The sequence below is a fragment of the Pteropus alecto genome, unplaced genomic scaffold, assembly GCF_000325575.1.
Source record: "Pteropus alecto unplaced genomic scaffold, ASM32557v1 scaffold14, whole genome shotgun sequence".
Classification (NCBI taxonomy): Eukaryota; Metazoa; Chordata; class Mammalia; order Chiroptera; family Pteropodidae; genus Pteropus; species Pteropus alecto.
The window spans coordinates 6409565-6437459 of NW_006436810.1; the positions used below are offsets into that span (position 1 = coordinate 6409565).

At 42.6% G+C, this 27895-nt stretch overlaps 1 protein-coding gene across 5 annotated transcripts in view; it reads left to right on the top strand.

The window, feature by feature from the left end:
• NEDD4L (neural precursor cell expressed, developmentally down-regulated 4-like, E3 ubiquitin protein ligase) overlaps window positions 1–27895 on the top strand; it is a 300190-nt gene that overhangs the window by 144619 nt on the left and 127676 nt on the right. For all 5 annotated transcript variants that reach the window (XM_006913704.2, XM_015590804.2, XM_025048101.1 and 2 more), the window contains 3 exons: window positions 18421–18502; window positions 21028–21066; window positions 23538–23591. The gene's annotated coding sequence lies outside the window, so the exon portion shown is untranslated. The remainder of the gene's footprint in view (window positions 1–18420; window positions 18503–21027; window positions 21067–23537; window positions 23592–27895) is intronic.

A 27895-nucleotide genomic window follows, 5' to 3' on the forward strand; every position in this document is an offset into this window, starting at 1 on the left:
CTTGAGCCAAGGCCCTGTGGAGTCCTGGGGCTGTGATTTTCAGGAGCATTTGCCAGTGTAGGGGTTTGAACCTTCAGCTCCATTAATAGGGCTGACGAGTTTATTTTGGCTAAGATCTGCCATGCTAAGTAGACAAGCTTTGAGACTCAAGGAAGCCTCTAGTTTTGTTGAAGAAAGTGGTGTGGCAGGCTTCAAGACCTTTAAATATATTCCACTTTCTTTCCTGCCCTGTGGTGTTGAGGTTCTCAGGGGCGTAGTTGTATTTAGTTTCATCAGTGAGTGATTTCCTATCTGGTGTTATATTTGTGTGACTATGTAGCTCATTGACAAGGCTCTTTAAGACCCTTGCAATGCCTTGTTTATTACTTTAAAATAATTTCTCTTCTCCTTAACTTTTTAGTCCATCAGTTACAAAATATTTATTAAGTATCTTTGTGTTAGGAACTGAAGACTACCTCTTTTTCCCCTACACCTGGCAGTTTTTGTTGCACTAACATTAACTTGAATGTCTTTTTCCTTCTTTTATCCTTGTTTTCACTCGATTAATTTTATTTGTAAATATATACTTTAACAGGCCTTAAGCATTGGACTTAGAGCAGCAATCATAGACAATTAAGAATTGATTTCTAAGATTAATCAGACTGGGAAAAATATGTCCCCTAATTTTGTTAGCTGGTTTTAAAAAATTAATTTTCTCTTCAATTCTTTATTCTTTCATGGGAGGCCACACACCAGAGATCGAGAGGTTTCTCTTGTGTGTGTGTGTGTGTGTGTGCCAGTGGAACTCTTTCTGAACAAAATAAAGAATTTAACGGTAGGAAGATTAAGTAAGCTGGAAGGTATGCAAGTCAGGGAGGGAGAGAGAGAAAGAAAAGACAGAATGAGGGCCCCGTCACCAGCGTGGAACTGTGAGTCCCAAGAGATCACGCATCATCCTTCTGCAGGGGTATTGCCATTAAAATTCGATTTTGAGCATGACACAGGATGGAAAGCTTTGATGACAAAGTCAGCATCTTAGTTTAGCAATAACCAGTTTAGGGACGAGACCGCAAACTCAGCAGTGAGCTTCAGCAGCACAGGCCCTGTCTGGGCAGGGAGTGCCGGAGCCTCTTCACCTGCACCGAGCTGGAGGCCTCTGCAGCCTCCGGCCATTGCCTAACCCTAGGTGTTACCTGCATCGTAATTAAATTGGCCTTTTGTTGTGCTTGTGCACGTCAATATTAAGCTCTGCTTCTTCTTTTTTTTTTTTTTTTAAGGGGAGGGGAGAAGTGTGAACAGAGAACAAAATAGCAAGCTGGGAGCTCCCAAACTGAGAGTGTGCCAGTTAGAGTCTAAGTGACCTCTAACCTTGAGGCGAAACTCAGTTATTCACCAGGTATGCACTGAGCGCTTCAGGGGCCACCCGGGATCTAGGTGCTGGGAAGGCCAGTGCCCAGGCCGTCGGGCTGCAGAGCCATCTGTGGTCACCTGCCTCCCTACCTGCAGCCTGGTGGGTGGAGACTGGTAATAACCAAGTGAACAGATACTGCACTTGGAGGCAGTGTGAGGGGCTGTAATGAAAGCAGGAGACGGGAATGGCAGCTGCATGGGTGGGCACGCTTTTTTCCTTCTGTATCGTAGCTCCTAACATTTTCCAGAATGCCTGGTTTTGGTTTGTTTGGAAATCGTGGCAGACACTAGGATAGTGGTTAGAAAACTTGCTTTCAAAAATCCTTTGTAACGTCCTTCCTATAGAAAGCTATGAATAATTGTGCTTAGAATGGTCATTAATCTTAGAGCAAAAAGAAGATACTTCCTGGAGAAAAATATTTCCACTCATTAAACACGTTTACGTGTCGTTTCACGTAGGCAATATTGGAAACTAGGAGCATCCACGTCTGTGGAGTAGCCTCAGAATGAATGAATTATTTTGCCCTGTGACAGCCTAGATAGAGAAAGGGTTGAACTTGTGGTTCTACTGATGACATGACATAAGCTTTGTCATTTGCCAGATAGAGCTGTGTTAAGTTATGTGACCCCCAATATTCGAACTCTCATTTTTCTTTTTTTTTTCAAGTCGAGATTTATTATAGCAACCTGTGGAGCTGAAGCTTGTCTACTGTTACTGTTTTGAAACTATAAGATAAATATTGAGTGGGAGGGGTGAATGTGAACACATGCAAAGCAGGGCATTTACGAGATGTAGTCCAGACACACTTCCCGAACTTCTTAACCCAGCATCCCTGAGAATATGGTATTGTGTTCTGAATTTCTGATGGCACCACAGCCATGAGTTCCTGTGCTGCTCTGGGGAGGGGGGAAAGAGCCCTTGGGGGCATCTCGTGGTCTAATGTCATTGCTGAAGACAACAGCAGCTCACCAGGTGCTAAAGGGTAGGGAGGCCTCCGTTGGATGAGATGAGCTGATAGAGATCATGACATCTGATAATTTCCAGTTGCAGGTGGCAGAACTAGAAAACACACCTGGGTGTGTCGTACTGCAGAGTACATGCCCTCAATTACGTTGGTGTCTTACCCTGAATCGAGTAAACCAAGGCGGCCTAAACAGAAGGAAAAAAACCCTGTCTTTGTTAAATGTGCAACTTACATTCATCTGAGGGTCTCCTCCGCCCCCAATTAATGATTCCGCATTTCAAGTTGTTCAAAATCCCTGTTTCAGAAAGGTGCCCAACCATCCCATTAAAAGTACATCTCACACCTCCCTCCACCTGCCAGTGTCAGTCCCGTTTGCCCACGGTGTTTCGTCTTTAGTATTTGTCTTCTAACACTGTCCTGATGTGTGTTGTTTGCCACCTCTCTGCCCGTGCTGGAGTATCAACTCCACAGGGGTAGGGAGTCTTAGGTGTTTTCTTCCCTGGCGTATCTCAGGTGCCTAGACCAGCGCCTGAGACGTAGTAAGTGCTCGGTGCACATTTGCTTGACTGAAGCCATGGGAGAGGGAGGCGGACACCGGAGCCCTCCCGGGTCTGAAGGGAGCCTCCGCGTGGTCTCGCATGGTCTCGCGTGGTCTTCGCGATCCTGCCTTGGCTCAGTTGGTGGCTGAGGTTTCTTCTGACTTGTCAGTGCTTCGAGGTGAGTTGTCTGTAGGGCACCAGGCCCCACCTTTACACATTAGTAGAATGGAATTGGCTGGGTGGCTCTCACCTTCATCACTCCTTTGAGAGGAGAGTCTAACTGCCAGACTTTCTTACATGCTTTTTCGAAGGTCGGAGTTGAGTCCTGGCTTCTGTTACACAGAGAGGTCTGTGCCCCCACGGGGAATGGCTCTGTGAAGCGCCCTACGAGCCACTCATCGACATAGCCAAAGTCCTACCCATGGTGGGTTTTTCCTTCCTAATTGCCACTCTGGTTCTCAGCATTCAACATGCCGCAGTTCCATGTGCCACTGTGGTTTGACTTGGCCTTAATCCTTTGTTAATTGCCTCTTGTTCGGTGCCCTTGGAGCAGATTATCCTTTGCTTTCGGCTTCTGCTCCATTGCTATTGGCTTCCTTTGTTTCAGTCATGATGTGAGAAAAATAACCAAGAGATTACACCCGAGGCTGGTTTATTTCCATTCGATTTATTAGCAGTCCTGTACTTCAAAAGATGAGAGACGGCCGTTGCTCCGCACATGTGTTCCATGGTTTGAGCAGGGATATTTTGCGGTATTCACCACAGAGCTGGAGATTTACCCCGCCCACCGCACCCCCACGCCCCACAAGCCTAACCTGCCCTTCGGCCTTCCCGGTACCCTGTAAAGCAGTTAACTTGTTGCAGACCTACTGTGTGACTGGACTGTCATGTACAAAAGTGACCAGGACATGGTTCTGTTCAGAAGAAGCTTCCAGATCTGTTGTAGAACTGGATACGTAAATGAACAATTGCTATATTGATAGGCTTCTGCCAACAGGAGTGGGACTTGGGGATTAGGAAGTCTTCTCAGACGGTTGAGCTGGTCTTTGAGGTTGAGTGAAGGTCTTGTGCAGGCAAGGTGGGGGCAAGGCATTTCTGGCAGAGGAAAAAGCATGGCATGTCAGAGAACTACTTTGTCCCTCTTACTTAAATAAATGTGTAAGGCCTATGGAAGGCAACATCGGAGGGGCAGGTAGGGGCCAGAGCCGGACATACCGTGTATGCCACAATAGTCTGGACTTGATCTTTGAGGTTACAAGAACCAACTAAGAGTAGGTGATTCCCACGTGTGTGGCTTGGATGACTGAGTTAATATCTGGCTGCATTAACAAGATATGGAATACAGGAGATTGGAGCTTGCGGCGAAATTCAGCCACGAGGTGCTTAATCACTGAGCTCGGGGTGGCCATAAGGTTCCTTTATTTGTTTGCCTGTGCTCAAGCCTGAGGTCCTCAAAATTATAGACTATAGAATATGTGGAGTGTAAGTCTAATTAGCAGTTTGTAAGTGGCATTTGGCTGGAACGCACAGTAGTCCCTAAACATACCATTTCTTGCATTTAGGCCACCAGTGTCTGAGTCGGGTTTTGTGTTTGTTCAGTTACAAGGTAGGCTGCAAGCAGGCATACTTCCTGAAGGCTCAGACTGCCTTTTCAGAATAGTTACTGAATATTATTCCTGCAGTATAGGGACATACACGTTCATCTTGCTTGGGGTAATTGAAAACATCCCCTCCTCCCCCCGCCACCCCAATGACATAATGAGGAGAGAACTTATCTCACTTTGTGGTGACACCTGCTACGTCCACAAGTGGCTTATATTTGATATAATTTTGATTGCTGTTTAGCGGTATCTCAATCCATGTCAGCTACACAAAAAATCGAGAATGATTACAATGAATGTTTTCTCAATCGTCTGCTTTTATTAAGGGCCGTTTAAGAATTTGTTTGATGTGTGAAAATTCACATCTATATTGAGGCTTACACATCTTTATTTTGAAAGGAAGCCTTTTCAGGGTTGGGAAAAAAATCAGTAACACACTACAAAAACATGAAAAGTGACACTGAGAATTTATGCAAATGGAATGAAAATTTATAATGGTGCATCATGAGCTAGTAATTATTTTATCACTAAGATATTTACCTTTTTTATTAAAAATTGATCAACAAAAGCCAATTAAGTTTCAAGTGTACAGTTCAACAGTATGTCATATATGTATTGCATTGTGTGTTCACCACCCATAGTTAGATTTCCCTCCATCACCAAATACTTGACCCCTTTGATCCCTATCTACCTTCCCCCTCTCCTAGTGATCTACTATCTAGTTTATAAGTGATTATCAACAGTCGAATCCAGGTTTCTTTAATTGTTTTGTTATTTTTCTCCCAAAGTTAGTCCTCAAATGTTAATATTTCTTGTGTCCTTTTGATCTGAATATTAAGTTTCTCACACAAGAGTATATCAATTCCATAGGTCAGTTGTTAAAAGTTTTGCCTTTACTTAATCAAAAGTGGCTCAAGATGTTAGTTTTGAACATCAGGCAATATTATTCCGTGAGTATATTTGAGTTTATAATTCAGGACACTCTAGGAAATGGCATTATGGAAAAGCGAAGAAAGCGAAGCAAGTTGAAGAAAATGAAATTGACGTGGAAAATATCTAGTGGATAATTATCAGGTAGGAGATAAACCAAGATTTCTGTGTTTCGGCAAATTGAGCAAGGCAGTGTTCCAAATGGGTGACCCTGGAGGAAGCTGCCGTGTCATAGTGAGGGGGTAGAAGCCAGGCAACCAGGAAATAGTTATTGAGGGTTCATTCTGTGCACGGTGCTATGGAAAATGCAGACTGGACTAGTTAGCTAAGGCATACAGAGTGACCTTTAAGTGACTTGCAGCTAATTTAAGAGAATTAAGATTTGCACACTTGAAACAGGGCAAATAATGCAGAAAGGCACATGAGTCAGTGGCAGAGGAGTAGGCTAAACAGTCATGACTGTAGGAATGCAGCGTGGAGAGGCTGGTTATTACAGGGTGGTTTGGTTTGTTTTGGGAAGAGGAGGAGGACGTGCTGCCCGCCTGGAGCCTAGAAGGACCTAGAATTTCCATAGGTGTGAGAGGAGAAAACATAAAGACTCACCAATAAGTGAGCATGCACCAGGGGTACGAGGGCTGAAAACTTTGAAGGTAATAGGTTGGCATATTTGGGGAACCAAACAGGTGCAGCTGTTACTGACAAGTGGTTTAATTGGATTCTGCCCTTAGGTCTAATAGAAATTCATAAGCTTAGGGCAACAGCAAGCAAGGATCCTGTGTTCTGTTTAAGTGTAGTAGAGCCCTGACCATCATAGTTCTTATGGCAAAGGTGCGTTTTATTCTGTATAAACTTTCTTAATCGATCCTGTGTGCTCTTGCCCCATGATTCTTGAACCCTTTCTTCTTCAGGGTCGGAGGGACAAGGAGAAACCCATTTATCCATAAAACAAACTCACATAGTAGCATAAACCTTAATGCTCAAACACACACTCTTACGAGATGGGGTATGGTTTGGATAGGTACAATGCCTACTAATAAATAGAACCCATCCTAGGATCTCTTTAGAAGTCCTTGCATATTTAGTCTCATCGAACACGATAACTTAAGGGAGGATATTAAAAAAAATCTGAACACAAGAAAGACTCTCCAATGTGCATTCAGCTTTTGAGATGTGGTAGGAGGCTCTGGTGTTTGTTCTCAGTTAACCTCAGGAACAGGTCAACCAAGATTTTTAATGCCGATGAAGGCTTCATTTCTTCTACAACCACTCTTTCTTCTTGATGATCTATTGGTCCAGGAAATCCAAATGTGAGTGCCTACCATGTATTTATCTGTATAACTGGGGGGAAAAAAGTGTGCTCTACAGCTCATCGTCTCATTAGTGTTGGGATGGGCCATTGTCATAATCTGGCCCTCTTCCTATCCTAGTTTTTTCTCCTTGTGATTATACAGTGAACCGTAACTGTTTTTGCCTTTTTTAAAGTTCAATTTTAAGAAGTCTTGTGATGATATTGTACAGAGTTCAGCATAATGAGTAGGTCAAGTGTCTCGTGGTTTGTTTGCATGTTGCATAGCTTTGAAGATAAAAGTAAAAAAAAGTATTATTTTGCAGATTATTTTTCCGAGAGTTGAGAGGACACTTGGTTTCCCTGAGGAATTCTAGGATTTCACAGGCGGTTCTTTGTGTTTTTGAGAGCAGTCTGAATGTGGTTGGCAGGGTGGCCTGAGGAGGAAACGCATTTTAAATGCAATTTAGTACAGCTCCGTAATCCCTTACCTGCAGTTTGAAAAATCAGAAAGCCCTGGAAACTGAAAGCATTTTTGTAGGTTTGTACAAAACTTATTGGATAGCAAAACGTGACCTGAACGAACTTGAGAGTATTTCTGGTTTTACTAGAACACTTAATATAACTATTCATACATATCGACGCACACATGTGAACATTCGGTTATGGGAGCTGCCCCCACCCCTACTGGGAATGTCATGCAATAATTGGAATACTCAGAATCATCTGAGAAAAAAGAGTCCCATCACACATTTGGCCCCAAAGGCTTCTGAGAGGGGTGTTAGCTTCCTGGGGCTGTAGTAATAAAGTACCACAACCCATGGGGCTAGAAACTTGGAATTTACAGTCTCAGTACCAGAGGCTGGAAGTCAGAAATCAGGGTGTCATTGAGCCTATGGTCTCTCTGAGGGCCCTGAGTAAACTCCTTCCTTGCCTCTTCTCCCTTCTGGTGGTTGCCCACAATCCTTGGCCTCCCTTGGCTTGTAGAGGTGTCTGTCCAGTCCCACGGCCACCTTCTCCCTCTGTGTCCTTACATCATCTTCCCGTGTGCATAACTGTCTCTGTGTCTACATTGCCTCTCTTATAAGGACACGGTCACGCTGGATTAGGGCCCGCCTTAATGACCTTATTTTAACTTGGTTACCTCTGTAAAGGGCCTGTTTCCTAACAAGGTCACAGTCTGAGGCTCTGGCGTTAGGGCTGCAACATGTCTTTTTGACGGGATATGATTTAGCCCATATCACAGGGAACAGTTCAAGATGAGCTATTCTGTTCTTTCTCTGCGTTCAGACCAGCACCAAGTTCAAGACCTCTGCTTCATGGCTTTCCTGGTGTTGTGTCACTCGTGGGGCTGCCTCTTCAGACTTTAGAAGCTGTCGTATGTCACGCCAACCCCACGTAAGGGAGGAATCCCTTCCCTCAGAACCTGCCTGTGAGAAGAAGACAGCTTCTTGCAGAGAGAACTGGACTGGGTTTGGGGTTAGCCCCTGAGGCACTTCTGGCACCACAGCCACTCCCACCCTTGAGGCACTTCTGGCACCACGGCCACTCCCACCCCTGAGAGGTCTAGAATGTTCCTATGTATATCAGAACAAGGATTGTACAGAAAGTGCTTAGGACAGTGCTTGGCACACGGTAAACACTCCAGGGCAGAGAGGTCGGTATTTTCATGTGCATAGGCAATGTTTAGCGGTGTGCATAACCGTCCTTCGATTCCCTCTTCTCTCCACCCCTTACCCTGTCTGCCCCTCAAAATTGGCCCCATGTGGCTGCTGTCAGCATGATGGTGGTGGTTCAGTAATCTGCATGGCGTCTCCCTCTGCTAGACCTTTGTTCCTGACCACCCAGCACACGGGGGGCTCAGCAGTGTCCACCTCTGCGATGCCAGGGGCCACCGATGACCTCCGTGTGCCACCTTTAGTTCTAGCAACCCGGAGAGTGCAGTGACAGCCAAAGTCAAGCACAGGCTGTGCTCTGGGAACTGACGACTCTTCCAGGGTTAATTAAACACAGCTTTTCCTCTCTGTTTCGTTAATGAAGGCTGAATTCCCCGACTAGTTCCCTGCCTTAGAATTTGCCTTCTTTTCTAGTTCAGCACAGTTCGGTGTTGATTCTCCTTTGGCATCAAGTTCAAAGTCCCTCCGCTTGACCAGTGGTATTTCTTTTCAGTCAGAAAGGGCACAGGTAGAAGTAGCCAAGGAATTGACTTCAGTGTTACAGGAAAGTGATGACTTTGGAAGTCTTTTCCCATCTTGGTGACTTCAGTGAAATTCTGTGTTTGTGTCTCTGTTTTTTAAGGCTAGTGACTTTATAAATTAGGGGTAGAGGGAGATAACTTATAAACAGTGAGATACAGTTAAGCAGTTAGGAAGGTATCTTTTTGCATTTTTGTTTTATGAAGTTCAAGTCGGGTTGACTTTTCTTTCCTAACCATGAAGGGAGTAGATGAGCAGGTGTCAGCATCCCACCAGAGTCAAGTCAGAGCAAACCGGCGGACTGAGCTGATTTGAATTGTTCTGAATTGTTCCAGTTAATCATGACTGTGGGCAAATGCCATCAGGGTCCAGATACTGCCAAGTGAGCGGTATCCGGAAAAAGAGGCGTAGGCTGCTTTGAGAAGGGGCCATCTTGAGACATATATATTGCCCTCTAACTTGATAGCCATTTCTGTATCTGTGTGAACATGTTTACCTGTCCATAAAATTTCTGCCTATACTGCCTCTTGGAACTCCTGTCTATTTTCCTTCTTTGGAGTTCTAGAAATTCATCACCCTTTGTGTGAAACAATTTACATAAACATTTACCAACTGCTAACACTTCTGCAGGCAGGAATTAGTTCTGTGGAGCGTTTGGTAAGTGAATATACAAATACTTTAGAAAAAAGTTGTCCACACAATATAGCCCCTGCAACTATGACCCACAATTGGACCCCCGAGTGACCAGATATAGGTGGCAAGGGACAAGGAGAGAGTTGGTCCTGACTAGAGATTTCAAGACAGGAGTGAATGAGAAGGCTTCAGGATGAGAGCAAACTGCTCGTTGCTCCAAACAACAAAAAAGCATAACTAAAGTATCCAAAAGTGTGTTTTTTTCAGCAGCTTTATAGAATATGCCTAAACTGTAAAGTTTTAATGCTTCTTTTACCTGCTTCAGACCAACATAAGAATGATTTGTCTATAAATTGACCCGTTGCTTTGTTCTATTTATTGAAGGATCGTATGCATTCAGGAGTGACTAACTCGTCAGTATTGGTGACAAGTGATATATTTCAGAGTATACTTCATGCCTTTCAGTGTAGAATGCCATTCAGGCTGGAATGTACATGCGTATTCTTTCACAGATGTTCAGTAATCATTCATTTAAAGCAGTTTTCTGGGTATAAAAAGTATGGGAAGCTCTTTTGGGTTCGTTATTGTGGTATAGACTAGTCACGAAATTACAGGGTTCAGTGTCTGATCAAAGAGCGTATTATAGTTGAAGCATATGTGTAGCTATTATTGGTATTTGAATTTTTTGTATTTATAAAAGTAGAACTTGCTCACCAATAGGAATTTTAGAAAGAATAACCATAAAGAAGGAAATAAACATAATTCCTTAAGTTACCATTTAGAGAGAACAACTATTAACTTTAGCTATGTTTTTCTCAGTACTTTCATATATATATAGAATTAGTCACATTTTAGATCTACTTATTTCCTAATTTTTATACCATGATTATTTTCTCTCATTAAAAATATTCTTTGAAAACATGATTTTAATGTTTTATAAATACTCTAGCCCATGATTATACTGTAATTTATTTAATCATTTCTCTATTAGACTAGAAGGTTGCTTCTAATTTTTTCTTATTATGTATGATGCTGTAATGAGTATCTGCTGCAATAAATATTTGCCAGCGTCTCTGATTATTTCCTTGGGATTAATTTTTAGAAATAGATTTGTTGAATCAAAGGCATCATCTCTTTGGGTGTTTTTGATACCTCCCACCATATTGCTTTTCAGAAAATCTGTAATAATTTCTTTCCAGTGGCAGAATATTAAAATGTCTGCTTCTCTTTAGAAAGTGTTAACTTCTTTGTATCTTTGATAGTTTGTTAGATAAACGCTTCAGTCTCGATATGGTTGCATTATATTCACGTGTTTTTATTTCTTCTCTCATGTTATTTGGGCAATTTTTTCCTTATTTTGCACTTTACGTTATTTCTTTATCAGTAATTCATGTAACAGTGATTGTAATAGTGAAAGTGGAAAAGCACGAGGACACCTACAAACCAGGTTTTGCAACGAAACTTTCTCTTGGGTGAGCTAAGTCTCAGTATGTCAAATACATCAGGTAGTCAAGATGAATTTGGCGTGTGGTGCTACGTGACATGCTACATTCGCCCTCTGCTCTTTGCAAACTGGAAACACAGACATGAGTGATCCTTATACAGGCTGTCCCGGTAGAGTATTGAGCAACTTCATTTTACAGGAAAAAATTATTGCTTTCTTCAGGTTGTGGTTGTTCCCTAAGGAGGAAAAATGGTTGAAAATGAAGACCTTTCTCATTGTTCTTCTGTATATTGGAAGGACGCCTTTCTAGCTGGTGGTCAAGGCAGTGTCATTGCAACCTGGCTGCAGTCTGAATGTCCTTTGCCCACTGCAGGCAACTCTGCCTTCTCCCCCACCCCTCCTCACTTTAAAATATGTGGATCTCAGCAAAGACTAGTCTGATAAAAACAGGTAAATAATCATTGCAAAAGACCTAGCCTTTATAGATTCTTGTTTGTCACAGAACTTCAGTGCGTCAGATGGAAAGGGTCACGCATCACCCCATTAATGATGTATCAGGGCTAACTGTCCTTGGTCAGTGTGTCCCAGGAGGATGAGCAGTGGACAAATCCAGAAAGTCTTATTTTCACCTCTTGCTGAGAAACGACCCCATCTGCGCTGTTTTTGCTTAATGGCGATGAAGCTGGAATGAGACCAGTCTCCGCATTCTTTCAACCTAGTTGAGGTCAGTGCAGGTCTGTAGTCCTACAGTCTATTAGAGACAACTGGAGAGAGGCCCAGAGAGGGGAAACAGAATTTTCAGCTCTGAGCTCCGTGTTGAGAATGAATAAGATGTTTGACCAAGGTCTCTTGGTGACTTCTCATGAGAGAGCAAGTCCTTGTGTATTTTCCTTGAGCATCTAGGCATGTCAGGATTCCTTAAAATTACATTGCAGGTAACAGGACCTGTCTTCTAGCCACCGATTTCCTGTACTCTCTGGTGTGTCTCATGTATCCAAGATAAGGTGATGTCACCCTTCTATTTTTTTTTTCCCCCTCAAAAGTAATCTTTTGTGTGCAGGTGAGGTATCCTGTTTGTGAGTGAACAGATTGAATCTCCCAAGTATTTTTTTTCTCTGGACTTTACATACTCAGAACTGCAGAGGAACCTGAGTTCCTTCAGGATATGCTTTGTGTCCCTCCAACATAGATGTAGAGATTTGGAGGCCGATTCTAACTTTGAGATTTCTAGTATAAATAACACAAAATCATTAGGATTCTCTAATAACAGACCATTAGCACTGGATAGGCCTTGTCAGACTTATATATGAATGTAACATCACAGACGTGGAGCGAGATTCCGGGGCCTCTTGTGTGGTGACCTGATTCGTCTAGAGAGTTCTGTAAAAAGGACTTTAGTTGTAAAGGCGAGGCCATAGCAATGCCTGGGAATTCACAGTCTCAGTATGAATCGTAAGGGCTGCTCTGTCTGTGGGTGCATCCTGCTCTTCTGTGGGTGACGTTGCTGGTCCAGTAAGGGATCAAAGCCCCAGTACCATTTCATAGTGGTCGTCCAGGCCTGAGAGTGGCAGGCCGGCATGGACGCCAATCTCTCTGCCTAACCTGTTCACCGCATTCGTCTGGCCATCTACTTCCGAGTACAGCTTTCTTTTTGATCCTCACCACCTCTGTTTAGACCTTTCTCACTCTTGGGTGCAGAAATCTTCCATCTGATCTCCCTGCCCATTGCTGCATCTCTTTAGGATGAGTCTGATCATGAGTTTTCCCTATTTCAATAATCCCATGATGATGATAGTGGTGGTGGCTACCAGTGGCTAACATTTATTGTGTGCTCACACTGTGTAATTTTAGACACTATTGTAATTTTAATCTTCCGAACAGCTTCCTTATAAGGGAAGGACTGCTGTTATCCCATTACGTGGATGGTGAACCTGAGGCATGAAGAGGCAACAGGAGTTTTCCAGAGTCATCCGACTGCAGAGGGAGCTGGGATTGAGTTCGGCAGTGACGGCCAGCTCTTCAGCGGCATACAAGCCCCTTGCGGTGTGAGCCGGGGCTCCCTCCCCAGCTTACCTTTTCTTCCCAAGTCCTCCACCTGCCGCTGGACCTTTCCTTATGCTCTTCCCTCTGGAAAGCTTTCACCTGCTCTTGGTCCTCCCATCTCAGCCTCAGAGACGCCTCTTGGGCAGGGGTGCCCGGATGGACCAGTGCATAGGAATCACTGGAAATGCTTGATAAACGAGGATTCCCAGGTCTCAGGTGACTGTGGCGCGCATGAGGTCAGGAACCACTGCTGCATCCCCGGGTACACGCTTGGTTCACTCTGTCCTTATCGCCTTACTTCTCTGTGCCCCATTCAGACGAGGGCAGAGACAGCGTCTTTTATTTCCCACACCTGTCTCCTTGCCTGGAATTACGGGAGGCGTTCAGTAAATAGGATGTTGTTTGAACCGTAGTATCAGTTTCTTGTCTCCTTTTAAAGGCTGAAAAGAATGTGATAAACAGCTTCGCTGTGCAGAGAAAACAAAAGGTTTGCAAAATAGAATTTCTCTTCTAATCCACAAAACATCGAGCTTTTTAGAGAGTAATGATAATGCCAGCCCTGAATTGTACTGCACACCAGCCACTAGGACAGTAACTAGTTGCCAAGAGTGACTTTGGGTGAGCGTTGTTGTAAATGAGGTTACCAGTTTGATCAGCTCCATCCACATCCCCAAGGTGCTTCCATACAGTGGGGATCACGAAGAAGCAGGAAACACTAAGTGTGCGGTGCTCGGTGGCCGGCACCCAGTCTGTACTATGAGGTCATCAGTGTCAAATCAAGTCACCAAACACAGCAGAAGTAGGGAGTTAGAAGGAGCAAGAGACACCCTCAAAATTCTCACAAGCTGGGGGAGAACAGAACCCCAATGACAGAGGCTACCATCTCTCGAGCACTTGTGCTGTGTGTTTGGTGCCGAGCTGGGTACTAATATTAGCACGTCATTTTCTCTGGTCTTCACAGTGACCCTCTGAGTTAGGAGGTGTCATTTCCACTGCATTCGTGAGCAGTCTGAAGAGTGACTAGGTGACTATCTGAAGGTCACTCTGAGAGTTGGTAAAGCTGAGATTCGAGACGCCAGTGGAAATGGTCAAGGGCATCAAATGGAGAAGCACTGGCAGAGGAGGGAGAGGTGGTCTTCATCCTGCCTGCTTCCCTCCGTGCCCCGCCTGTGGTGTTTATCACAAAAGTAGTGTGTGTTAATGGATAACAACAACAAAATCTGCCGGCAGTGTTTAAGGGGGGTAACGTGGAAACCAGAGCCCTCTACCCCTGTATTTGTACCCTGTCTCTGTAACTGCCCCTGAGCTACTTAGCTTGTGTCTTTCCTACATTTTCTGGTGGTCTAGGAGGAGGGAGGTAAGTTGCAAACAACTAACCACTGACTCAGGACTTTGCTGACCTAGCCAAGGCAGGTCATGTGCTGAAGGTCTGAGACGTACGGCTTCAGAGGGGCCTTGTGTGGAGTCATGTGACAAGTCACTGGGAACTGAAGTCCACTCTCACAACTCCTGCAGAGCATGTGTTCAGAAATTAAGGCTGTCAGGGCTTGAAACAACCTGCAGGCATTTGAGGTTTGCTGTCCCTTAGCCTTGGCAACCCCTCCTCCCTCCTGCCACACACTTTTGTTTTGGTTGTTGCTTAGTTGATATATTTTTGATACCTCGGAGGTAAGTTGGTTAGAAGCTGGTAACATGTATAGGAAAATATCAGCCCAGCGATGCTCAAGGGTGGTCTCTCACTCTCAGACTGTGGGCTCCCCCTTTGTGCCCTGCTGCAGAAAACCTCTTGGTAGAGTAGAGATGAGAGCCTTACTCTCTCTTGCTTTTCTATATTTTTAGGAAGTCGATCTGTGTTTACTTAGGATGGGTTGGGCTGTTGTTCTCATGAATGATGAGAAATGAGTTTGAATTGTTGTCAGATGCAAAATAGTCTAACTAAAAGGGATCATCCAGTTCAGTGGCTTTAAAATGTTTTTTTAAAGTTACAGAATCCAGTCCAAAAAAAATATTTAACATGGAAGCCTGATATATAAAACAGATTAAGGTGGAATGGTAGGTAGCCTGCAGTCATCCTGAGATAGTTACGCAGAACGAAGGCTCTGCAGTTCAAAAACCACTGATTCAGCCCGACCCCTTTATCGTGGCGATACGAAAATTAAGGTTCAGCATGCATGGACAGTGACTTGGTCAGGGTCCTATAGCCAGTTACTTGGAATGTTGAGAAGAAGATCAGATCTCCAGGTGTGGCCTCCCCGCAAGGCAGATACTCAGCTCAGGCATCTCGTTCCTCCTCTTACAACAGCAAAGATAAAAATTAAGTCATAATAACAGATTTCTAGCAGCAACTCCTGCCCCTGGACTTTCCTTCCGGCGGCGCTGTCGGTGGTCAGCGGTGTGGTATCTCGGCGAGGCCGTAAGCGTGTGCTGGGGGAGCCGGTGTCCGGAGCAGGCAGACCGGTAACCCTCCCTTCCCATCTCCCCTACTCAGTGTTTAACCTGGGGCAAGCAAGCGCTTGATTTCTCTGTCTCATTTTCTCATCTGAAAAAACACGCCAACTTTATAAGCTTGCAGCGAGGATCAAATGAGATACTGCTTGTAAGTATCTTGCATGAGCCAGGCGTGGACTGGATGCTTCCTGGTGACTGGGTGCTGGCCTTGTGGTAATGGTGCCACTGGTGCCAGTTGTGCTAATAATTGATTAACAGATTATAGTAGTATTGATGGCTGTTCAGGCTGCTCTGGCATCTTCCTGCTCATTTTCTGATTCCCAGGGCCCTGTCCCATATCTCAGCTTTATGCTCCAGCCTTTACCTTGCTGAAATGGACAAATGCGGTCATCTTCGCTCAGCGGGGCTAAGGAGGGCCTTTCATAAATGTCCATTGGTGACCTTTGTTGATTGAATCTTTTACCCACCCCTTTCCCCAGCTCACTCGCACTTGTGTCTCGCTCCTAGCAGAGCCCTCGGCGTGTAGTCCACACTCAGTATGTATTCGTTGATGTGAATGGTACTGCTGTAACATCAGAAAGGGAGGAGGCGAGGAACTGGACACCAGTCTGGGCGGCTGTGCTCCTGACCACCACCCTTGAACGTACACCTTACAGTCCTTTCACCAGCCCATCCCGTGCCTTCTCCTCCTCTCCCCTTGAGTTTACACTCTACGCCTCCTAACCAGCCGACCCTGTGCTCAGTGCTCCCTCCCCTTGAACTTGTACCCCATTGTCCTTTCACCAGCTCCCACACCTTGGCCTCTCAAACCTTCACGCTGAATTCTCTTCCAGGGCGTTTCTTGGTTGATCTTTCATGTAGACACTCTTGTACCTACCTCTACCTGGATGAGCACTCAGGATGTGCCCAGGTATGCCTTTCTTGTTCCATCTGTGAGATACTGTCCCAAACTCAGAGATCTCGTTCTCAACCCCCAACTGCATGTGTCACTTTTTGCGACCTATTTAGGGGATACAAACTGAGATAAACGAATGATGAGTAGAAGAATGTGGATGTTCTTTTAAAGTGAATGGTTAGCTCTCTGTTGCAGTTACGTGGTTGGCAGCAGTCATGATCGCCAGGGGTCACGAAATCAGAGACAGCAGGCAGCAGAGTTTGTGGAGTTCTCTACAACGCAGGCCTGTGTGTGCGTGTGCCGTGCATGTGCCTCCCTGGCATACCAGGACCCTGCTCTTGCGATGTGAGATAACAGGCCGTAAGCTTTTTTTAGCAATAGCTTGGTGGCTGGAAATAGAAAATTAGTTTCTATAGCTTAAAAAAAAAAAAACCACCACCACCACCACCAAAACTCTTTAAATACCATCTAGAACACTGATTCTCAGAGGGTGATTCCTGGATCAAGGATATCAGCGTCACTGAGAATTTGACAGAAATGGAAATTCTAGGGTCTCACCCCGAACTTACTAGATCTTTGGGGCTGGGGCCCAGCAGTCTGTTTTAGATCCCCCCGCCCTCACCACCACCACATTTCTGTTATGCTGAAGTCTGAGCACCACCGACCTAGCAATTGACTCCTACTTCGTCACTGGGTCCAAGGCTCTGATGAGGAAGGTGCTCTTGGGGTCTTAGGACCTAGATTAGGTCTGGCTCTTGGTTCTTCTTTATTCTAAGGCTGAGGGTGTCCAGAAAAGGTGCATCTGGTGAGATGATCTTTAATCGAGCCACCTTCTAAACCCAATGTTGAAAATGAAAGTTATACTCAGGATAGACTATAACCGAGCAAATGCTGTTGCTGTTTTATATACAGGTGATGTGTTGTAGCTCCCATTAAGATGTATTTTGTGGGTAATAAATACCTCCCCTACACACACCCACACATGCCCAACAATATTTTCACTGACTTTTGATTTCTGATTTTTGGATATTGAGTATAGTCTTGTTAGTGTGAACTTTTAATTTTATCATACCTTTCTCTTAAATGATCTCATGGTATATTTATTGAGGTATCAGATAAAGATGAATATATAGTTTTAAGCATTTAACGATGCTCTGTGATCTTTGGAAATGTCCTAAAGTTGCAAAATAGTATTAATAGTCATGGTCTAGTCACTAAAGGATAATTCTCAAACTGGGTAGAAATAAATGATTGGCTATAGATAGTTAGATGAGTGAAAATTTGGGGATTGAATACACAAGAATGCTTCTTTGGTTTTCAGGGTCTCAAATGTGAAATGGAAGAACCTGGATCCCAAATTCTAATAGTGATAGTTTGACTAGATGTGAGTTATCTCAGGTTACCAATACTAGCACATGTGAGTGGGTTTATCATACTCTAGTATAGAGTTCACATTAAGTAATCCTTTAGATACACTTTTTGCTAAAAGTGTTCAGTTTCTCAAGGAAATAATAGGAACTCTGGGATTTGTAGTCAGGAAACTCGAAATTTAATCTAGACTTTTTTTTTTTTAATTTTTGTTTAAATCTGTAAGATGAAAGTTTTTGCTTTATGAAAAATGTCTATTAACCATGACTAAAAGAAAAATATTTTTACCTACATAGTGGAAATCAGAAAATAAATGAGACAAACTAAATTTTCTAGCTGGATTTTCTAAATCTGAACATACACCATTTAATAATTTTTCTTGGAATCTGTTTAGGGAAAAAATTATGGTAGATTCTTTGAATTACTAATAGGGAAAATTATCTTTAAAGTGAGAATATGAGTTTTATGATATTTTTGCATTTAAGTAAACATTGTTTCTGGTTGATAGAAAGTTCTCTATATTTACTTAGTAGGCACGTCGAAAAAGTTACTGCTTCGTTTGGAATTTACATAAGCTGGGTTATTAACTGAAGTTTGCATTTTCAGTTAGGTTTTGGCTAATTTCTTTTTTGTAATTTTTAAGTGAAAAGTATAGTACTATTAAATCTGGAATATTTTCTTACAGTGATCCATACGTGAAACTTTCATTGTACGTAGCGGATGAGAATAGAGAACTTGCTTTGATACAGACAAAAACAATTAAAAAGGTAAGTGTCTATTCTTAATAAAATTTCATTTAAGTCATAACTTAATCCAATTAAATTATGTATTTGGGTTCTATAGGAGTGTATATTTTAAGTTTAAGATGGCAATATTTTTATATTAATCATCTCTCAGTATTAAATCTATAAATTCAACATAGATCAAACTTTTCAGTGTTAACCCAAGATATTGGGTCTGGCTTTTGGTTAAATGATTGTGAAAACAATATTCTTAAAATGAACATTCTTAAAAGTAGCATATTTTTTTTCCCCCCTGCAAAGCAAAACAAAGATTTGTTGGCTTGTTATTTTTTATAAAGAAGTTTAAAATAATATACTTTTAATGAAGTAGAGTAGCTTGGGGGATTGGCACAAAGGGAGTGTTTTCACTTGAAACAGGTATTTCCAAAGGAAGCAAAATACTTGTGTAGCCACAGAAAAAATTAATAATAAAGCTATGTTTACGCGTGTGTATGTTTTACTTTTTAAAATTTTTCATACATGATTTCATTAAAGATGTTTCCATAATTATATATATAATACTTAGTCTGTATTTGGGGCATTTGTTGAAGATGCCTGTTTCCTGTCAAACATGCTGTCTTTATCTGTGCTTCAGTATTATTTATGGACTACTATTTTTTTCTCACCACCTTTAGGTGTTGAGATAATACTGTGTGATAAGCACTTTCTGGAGACCATGATGGCTTAAAAAAAAAAAAAGAAAAAGGTAGCTCTCCTGCTATTGTGCAGACGCCTTGGCTCTGTGACCAGGTCATTTTGTGTAAGGAACAGCAGTTGTAGTGTGTCCTCTACCTGGCATTAAAAATCTGTTTTGCAAACAGGAGCCAGTGTTTTGATTAGTGGGGAGGATGCCTGTGAAGGACGGAGGAGGCCATTGTTTGCTGCGTTAGGCGCTGTCACTGGTTCAGTTATCAGTGGAGGGAGGAGGCTGGGGACCTGGTGCCTGCCGAACGCGAAGGAAGGGAGCCGAGAACCAGAGCCACTGAAGTCGGTGATTTGGGATATTGAACTATTTTTTCTTCGGAGAGGAGGCCCTCCTCCTCCTCCCCACGGTAGAGGGTGCAGCCCTGCCCGGCGGCGCGGCAGCCAGCCTCCTGGTTAGTATTTCCATGCTAAGAACTGCTTTCATGCTCCTGTCCTCCCCTCCCCTCCCCTCCCCTCCCCGCATGGCTGCATGCCTGGCCCTTCCTGGGTTTCGTGGTCTCACGTTGTCATCTTCCCTCACCTGTCCTCTGCTTCCTCCCCTCTGCAATTCTGTGAAGCTGGTTCCCACACTGCTGCAGCCCGTGGCAGGCCTGGGCCTGCCCTGCCTCCCTCCCTCTGACTGCCTGGCGCCTCTCTCCCTTCCTCCCTTCTCCGTTTCTCTTCCCCCCTTTCCCCTCATCACCGTCCAGGCTCCATTCACAGCTGAAAGTATGAAACCCGTTATTTAGGATTGCGTTCACTGTTGAGTTGTGGGTGGGGAAAGAGCTGGGTTTTTTTAAAAAATGCCAGTTCAACGTTGTAGGAATTCAGTGTTTTTTATTTTTTATGGCATGTTGTGTTAATTTTTTTGTTTGTTTGTTTGCGTCTTCCTGCACTAGTATAGTAAAGGAAATAAAATAGGTTGAGAAAGGCAAATATTCTGATGACAAAATATCCATAGCCATTGATGAGGTTGTGATTTTTCAGTCTCAAATTTTTACATATTTTTTGAGAGATATTTAAGAGTATTATGCATGTCCAAATGCATATGTTTATATATATTCTTTCATAGAGCTGTTTCTTCTTAATTTCGAAGACCATTTGGCAGTCTATCTATTGTCTATGCTGAGGACAAAGTATCATTTCCATGTCCTTATGCGATAGATATTTAAAGAGATTGACATGAAGTTAGATGGATGGATGAATGGATAGAAAGATCAAAGAGTAGGGAGATGAATATTTTTAAACCTGGTTATTTTGGGAAAAAAGATAATCACTTCTGGTTTATAACTGGCAGGGTTTTTTTTTTTTTTTTCTTGTTATATGATGTGATCATTAATATTGTTCTTATAAAATGTTCTTTGGATTTTAGTATTTATGTAAATAGTGAACACTTCCACTCTTCTACCACCTTCTTCATTTCTCTCCAAAATGGATTCGTGGCAGGTCGAGGGACATGAACAAAGTTTATTTCCTTCTTGGTAGAATAATCATATCAACGTTAATTTCTTGAAGTATATCTTTATATTTTCACAACAATGGCTCTTTCTAGGTCTCTGACATTATTCCTTCTGATTGGTAGCTTGCAATTTATGATTTCTTATCGGTGAATCATCTGTTTCATAAGTACATCCTCTCCCCATCTAGTTTAGTTTATAGAATAATCTCAAATAATTGACGAAGTGCTTCTTTTATCACCATTTTGAAAATCTCTTCGCTTTTTCTTAATCAAAAAATGTTTAAGCAAATATGTGGACCGCTTTGTACTAGTAACTGTTAATATTTCAAAGACTGTAAAAGATATTACAAGATAATCTCTCTTCCAGACGCTGAACCCAAAATGGAATGAAGAATTTTATTTTAGAGTAAGTTTTTCATTTTTTGTAACAATTGTTATTGATAACTAGATTGATATATTATCTTAACAGATTCATACTGAGTGAAAGCTATTAAATTTTTATTGTGAAATTTTTTTATTATGAAATATGTTTGGGTAGCCTCCTAATGTGTCCCAGTTTTTCAGACTGTGACTCGTAGTAACAAAATCTGAACTTGTTTCATTTGGGTATATTTTAGGGAAGTAAAAAGGAAGTTATCCAAATATCGTAGTTTTAGCTTTTCTACTCAATTTTTTCTTTAAAAAAATAAGGTAAAATATAGTTAAAAGAGTAGCTTAATTATTTCTGTGAGATGTACTTTATGAATTATTTTAGAGGTAGGGAAAAACAACAGAGGCAACACGATTAAAAAGAAGCCTAAAAATTACCAGTCATTTTCCAGTTAGGAAGGAAAATTTTTGAAAATCAAATATTTAGTGTGAGTGTATTTGTATAGTATAAAATTACTTCTGGAGTGTAAATATCACTGAATTAAGTAAAATTTTCTTAACCTTTTGTGCTTAATATCTAGAATAACTATATATAGAAATGACTGAATCCAGTGAATTAACGAAGATTACCATTTAGTGAATTTTTCTGGTGGTTGCTGGTTTTTTTTGGTTGTGGTGGTTTTGTTTTTTGGTACTGAAATTTTGGAAATGTTAAACCGCTCAGCTATTTAATAAAAAGAAAAGGATTTTTTCTCTTCAAATTGAATGTTTTCATTGTCTGTATACCTGTGATATTAAAAAGTACTTTACCTTCAGAAATGTTCCAGATGAGACCTTGTCGATTCCCAAAGAATAGGATTATCATTTAGACCTATTATAATTTCGTCCTGATTTGTTCCTTTCAGTCACGATAGTATTTTATGTGTTCTAAACTTAGTTCACAATATACATCTGTTTTCTATTATGTTCAGGGCTGAAATATGGCATTGATATTCTAATACTTGATGAGATCCTATATGTAGCCTCTACCAGATGTACTTTAAATTACTTCATGAAGGACTGGAAGGCTAATGGGGACAGATAGATGTTATTGGCTCTTAGTTACCTCTCAAATACAGCTTTCCACTTGTAAAAGTCCTAATTACTTAGACTACCTTCAGTTTAACACCTTGGTCACATTTATGTAAATTTTAGTACATCCAAAATTTTTTTTCAACTAATCTTAGCTATAGGCATATGTAAACTCTATTTTCCGTGGCTTTTTTTTTTAAGGGCTTTGTTTTATTCATCCTATAAGTCTTTCTTGAATGCCTACTGTCTACTGTGTGCCGGCTCCTGCCACAGCCCTTCACAGGGCTTAGGTAGACACTGACCTCCCCATCCATCTCCATGCTCTGTCACTAGGCTAAGGGCAGGTCAAGGGGCAGGAAGCACAAGTCATACTCTCTGTGCTGTACCATCCAACATCATTTCATTCCACTCTCCATCGTGAAGCAGCCGAGGCTCACCAACAATACTCGGTCCCATGTCAGGCTCTGCCACATGCAACCATTCTAGAAAAGCCACCCGAGGACTCCCGTTCTCTGCAGGTTCCTCATCTCTCCTGTAGGAGAGAGAGGCCCTCACTGGATAGGGCCATTTCCAGGACTTCCATGTGATAATATAAACAAGAATACCTACCACCACGTCTCACCTGTGGTTGGTACTCACAGAATGATACTTGAGTCTGAATGATGATACCTGACACTTTGGGGAGGTTTTGGTAAAGAGACAGAAAGAAGCAAAAAGACATCGAAACCCCAGTAGCTCTGATATTGACCCCACAGTTGCGGGAAGTGGGGACAGCTTTCCTTTCCTTCTCTCTCTAATGGTTCAAAGCATGGGCTCTGGAGACAAATGGGTCAGACTTGGCTGGGGTTCATTTGCCCTGGATACTAGCTGTGGTCTCTTCGGCAAGAATCTTTACCCTCATGGTCTCAGCTCTGATTGTGAAATTGGAATGATAGTTAATATATCATAAGGTTGCTGTCGCGCTTGAGAGCATGTGTTTTTGATATTTAATAAGGTAGTACCTAAAAAATAAGATAAGTATACAGGCATAAAATTGTTTTTACAGTTTTCATTGTTTTTATCGTTGCTGTTATTACTATTATTACTTATCAGGCCTAAGTGATCTCAGGCATAGACCTTGTGAAGCTCGAGCCTTTGTCTAGAGACACGAGCATGATTTTTATAGAGAAGATTGAGAAACTCTTTAGAATTATCCTTTCTTATATTAGAAAAGCAACAAAAAGCATTTTCTTCTATTGTGCCTAAATGTTAGCATAGAACTGCATAGAAATCAGTGATAGAAAACTTGATTTAGTAGGTCCAGGGTTTCCAGAAGAGATCAGTTGTTCTGATTACACAGTTCATTGGGTGCATTATAAGTCATTCTATTCTTGGTCTCTTGTTTTATCCTTTGAATTATTTCTGCCCATTTTTGAAATACTATTTATGTCCCTATAGGTAAACCCATCTAATCACAGACTCCTGTTTGAAGTATTTGATGAAAACAGATTGGTAAGTGGGTCCCATTTTTCATTTTTGGTTTATTAATTAAAAACTTAATTTTTAGAGCTGTATCTTTTAAAATTCAGTGTTTATGTAGTACTTCTGACAGTATATATGCCACATCCCAAGACTTTATTTTTGTGTGGCTAGGACAGAAAATTTATTTGTATATATGCATGTTTTTATCATAATTAACATTAGTGAAAGTCACCTGGATGATATAATAATAAAAGCATATGCTTATGCTCTTCTGCTGAAATACAGAATGGTAGGCAGATCTGTAAAGAGCGCACCATTCATATAAACAAAGCTTTCAGTGATTTTAAATATGAGCCAGACTACAATGCTGCCACCTATTCAACAGTGAATTGATGGTGATTCTTTTTTGGGAAAATAAAAATCTAATTAACAGTAGATAGCAAAAAGTGAATCTATATTTAGGAGGTAAAATTAAGCTATATTTTAAAAGTAGTACTTTCTCAAGGGAAATTAGTAAAAAGTACCTTTAAAGAACCAAAGATATGCCTGAGGCATAAAACGGATACAGACTAACATTTTATATAGAGATCGATAACTCGATAAGATATAGATATATCTACACCTAACTGATAAACCTAAGATTTTGATTTAGAAATGGAATTTCAGAAGCAAATTTCACTTAAAGCATTTCGTCAGTTAAGTAACTAGAATGTATACATCAAGTACCCCTAAGTCAAGTGTTCCAACTCAGAAAATGAACATTGTTATGTTATGTGCAAGCTTTTAAGGTACCCTCAAGTAGCAGTATAACTTAGTGCACTCTGTTGTCTAATTTACTTTCCCTGAAACTCCTGTATATTTTTTGGTTAATGTGAATGTTCTCATGAATGCCACTTGCTGCACGATTCAGCTGAAACTCCCAAGGTTCTGAATAGCGTGAAGTTAATATAATATTTGCCTTAGAATACAACCCGCTTAATTCCCTGTCTTCGCAATTGAGGGAAGTGAAGTCTAGAGCCCTTATGTAATTTAAACATATCAGTCAGGCATAGTGCCCTGGTGGAACCTGCTGTTTTCCTAGTCTCAGGCCAGTGGTGATGAATAGCCAGATTTTTCACCCTGATTTTAAAAGTTGGGTGTGTCTTTAATCTCTTGTGCTTGGTATTATTCTTCAAATTAGCCAGTAGATTCTGGCCTACGATCCTGACGTCTTTTCTATTAAAAATATATTTGGGTTCTTGGTGGCTTCGCATTGAGTTCAATATTTTATACCTCAGGTGATAATTAGTCATACTGCATAACTAAGTCAGTTTTCCTGTGTGTATGAAGTTATTTTTTTGTTAATTGAATGAGAGAGTCTGCTGAGGGTGCAGCCCTTAGCACCCGCCTCTCTCATCCGGGGAAGACTGGATTAGGCAGTGTTCAGCAGAGTGACAATAAGTCCCTGGAGATAGAGATGCAGCCACAGACTAATCCTTATCTCTCATTTATTGAGTGTAATAACACTTCTTCAAGGTGAAGGAAGGGTCAGATTTGAGAGAAAATTGCCTCTTGTCAGATGTGTTCTAATTCATTATTTAATTTTCTTCTGTTAAGAGAAATTCACTGTAAAAAAATTTGAGTTTCACATTTCCATTATCTAACACAATGACTTGTCGAGATGACCTTGCCATGGGGCCTGAACTATACTTCCAAACCAAAAAAAGGCTTTGAATGCAGAGATCTAAGATATCCTGTGTGAATATAAACTCTATCTGAAAAATTGTTTTGTGACATTAATGCCTAGCTTTGCCTCAGGCCACCTGCAGTGGTGTTACTATGCAATGAATGCTGCTGGTGGTTTTTCTTCTTTAGCTATTAATCTAGCTAAGACAATACGTGACTGTAGTGGTACTTGGCAGTTTTAGCATTAAACAAACCAGCTTCCATTTCTCTCATAGAGATCATTTTTGGCATTTAAAACACATGCCTTTAGAAAACAGGTTTTGGTGTATGTAAACACAGGGTTAATCTTCCACACCCTAGACTCCAGAGCTGTTGACAAAGTCGTACTTTGCAGATTTTAAAATAAATTTTTTGTCACTCTTCGCAGCCTGGTATTTTCCCCTCCTATTTTTTTTACTCCCTCCTAAATAAACCTCCTTGTTAAATAACTAATGTTACTGGATCATGGAAAATAGTAAATTTAAAACACAGAATATATCCAAGTTTACTATGAATCTGATGACACTTCTTTGAATGTGGGCTTTTATTTCTTAGCTCCTTTTTGGCCCTTTGCAAAAATAGCAAGATTCCATGTTTGTATCCCAACTGTGTTAATATTGCTGACTTTTTACTGGAAAACAGTCAGCGCTGGGCAGCCTGTTTTCTGTATGATATTTAAGTTAACTTATGGCAAAAACCACATGTACACCCTTCTTCAATTTTCCTTTCTTTTGGGGGATGGGGGGCGGTGGATGTAGTTGTTTTTTTCCCCCTTCTATCTGGCATGGGAGAGAAAATGTTTTCTACAGCTGGCTCCCTTTTCTCTGGTACTTGCATGTCTGACAGTCATACTGTGCATGAGATCAACACACACACACACACACACACACACTTTTAAATGAAGTCTTGTAGCAGGAGCCAGACCACTAACTGGCAGTGCTGTAACTTGTGCCCCTCCAGTTAGCTATTTTGTTACTTGTTAGCTATTTTGTTACTTATAGATCATAGTCTAATTATTTAACATTAAAGGGACACTAATTCTGTAGGGCATGTAGCCATATTTATAGTACATTTTATTAGTTTGCATTCCATCGGGGTAGTGTGGTGATATCATAAATAACAGGAACCTAACCTCCGAGGCTTGTGAAAGGGTTTTCCTAGAGCCAAGTCATTTTTACTTGTCATTTGGTTCGTCGGGAAGGTGGGGAAATACCGTGTGTGCTTGTGCGTTCAGTGCCAGGTCTCTGCATTGGTTAGAGAGAGTTCCAGTGCACAGCTCCAGTTAGGAAAGAACTGTCTTGTGAATGTGATGCGGCCAGATTTATAGCAGCATGGCTCGGAGTGTGTTTGTTGCCTTAGTCAGCTGTGAGAGCTCCCTGCTGGGGCCACTCCTGGCTGATGGAAAAGCAGCAGCTGGGAAGGTGCTGTTTCAGGCTCTTGCTGTTTAAAAAAAAAAAAAAAAAAAAATGAGAGCGAGAGGGGGGAAAACTCCACTAAGTCCACAAGCTGGCATTGGAGGGGGAGACGGCAGTCATGTGGTTCTGGCCATCCTACCCTCTGTCACAGTGTGGATGAGAGCTTTTTGCTCTTATCCAATCATGCCTGGAATGCCGCTTGCCACTTGGGTTATTTCTGCTATCTGTCGCTCTTGGTGCCGCAGTGCTAACCGTTTGGCAGATGGGACACTTTTTCTTGGAGTTTGTGTCTTCGGTTTTTGACTTCTGGCAGTGCCGGGGTGTTGTTGCCGCTCGCCCTCTCCCTCCCTGCCCCCTTGGGCACCATGGCCCATCGGCTTCGGTTTCATTTTGGCTCCGGTCGCAGCAACACAGCCCCCGAATCAGAGATCCTAGACCAGGAGAGAGAAGACGACTTTTTCATGGCATTCCACACCCTCCCGCGGAGGAGCGGCCCTCACCCCTTCGCCCACCCCGGAGCGGAAGACGGCGGCGGCCTGCAGGAGGCCGTGGGCGCGCTCAAGCGCAGCACGTCCATGTTCATCCCGCAGCTCCTGAGCGCCGTGGACGCACGGCCCACCCGCAGCTCGTCCGTGCAGATCTCGCTGCAGCGCAAAGCGGCCGACGGCGCCCCCGACGCGTGCGGGCCGCCGGAGGGCCTGGATGGCGACGCGGGGTTGCTATCTGGGGGCAGCTGCCGGGACCCCCCAGAGCCCCAGACCCCTGAAAGCTCCCCTCCCAGGGACGCCAGGAGTGCAGGCCCCCAGGTCAATGGCACATGCGGCCGCCGAGCGCGGGGCCCTGTGGCTGCCGATGGCCGTGAAGAGGCCGAGCCTGCTGCCCCCCGGGGACCTGAGGGTGGCGGGCTCCGGATCCAGCACCGAGCCTCCAGCGCTGACGTGCACCAGGTGAGGCTGACGCCCTTCGGGGCCGATGGCCAGGGCAGCCCTTCGGTGCCAGAGCCCAGGCGCTGGTCCTTGCAGCACGTTCCGGATGCTTCTGGAAGTTCCGGGAAGCGGTGCTTTGTCTTCCAGTTGCAGCAGCCGCCACCAGGAGCACCGGGGGTTGGTGGTGACTTTAACTTCGGGTTTACAGGCACGAAAGGGGACAGGTTGGTGAGGTACCCCCGCATCCGGCTGGAAAGGAGCACCTCATATCCCACGCAGCCCCGAACGG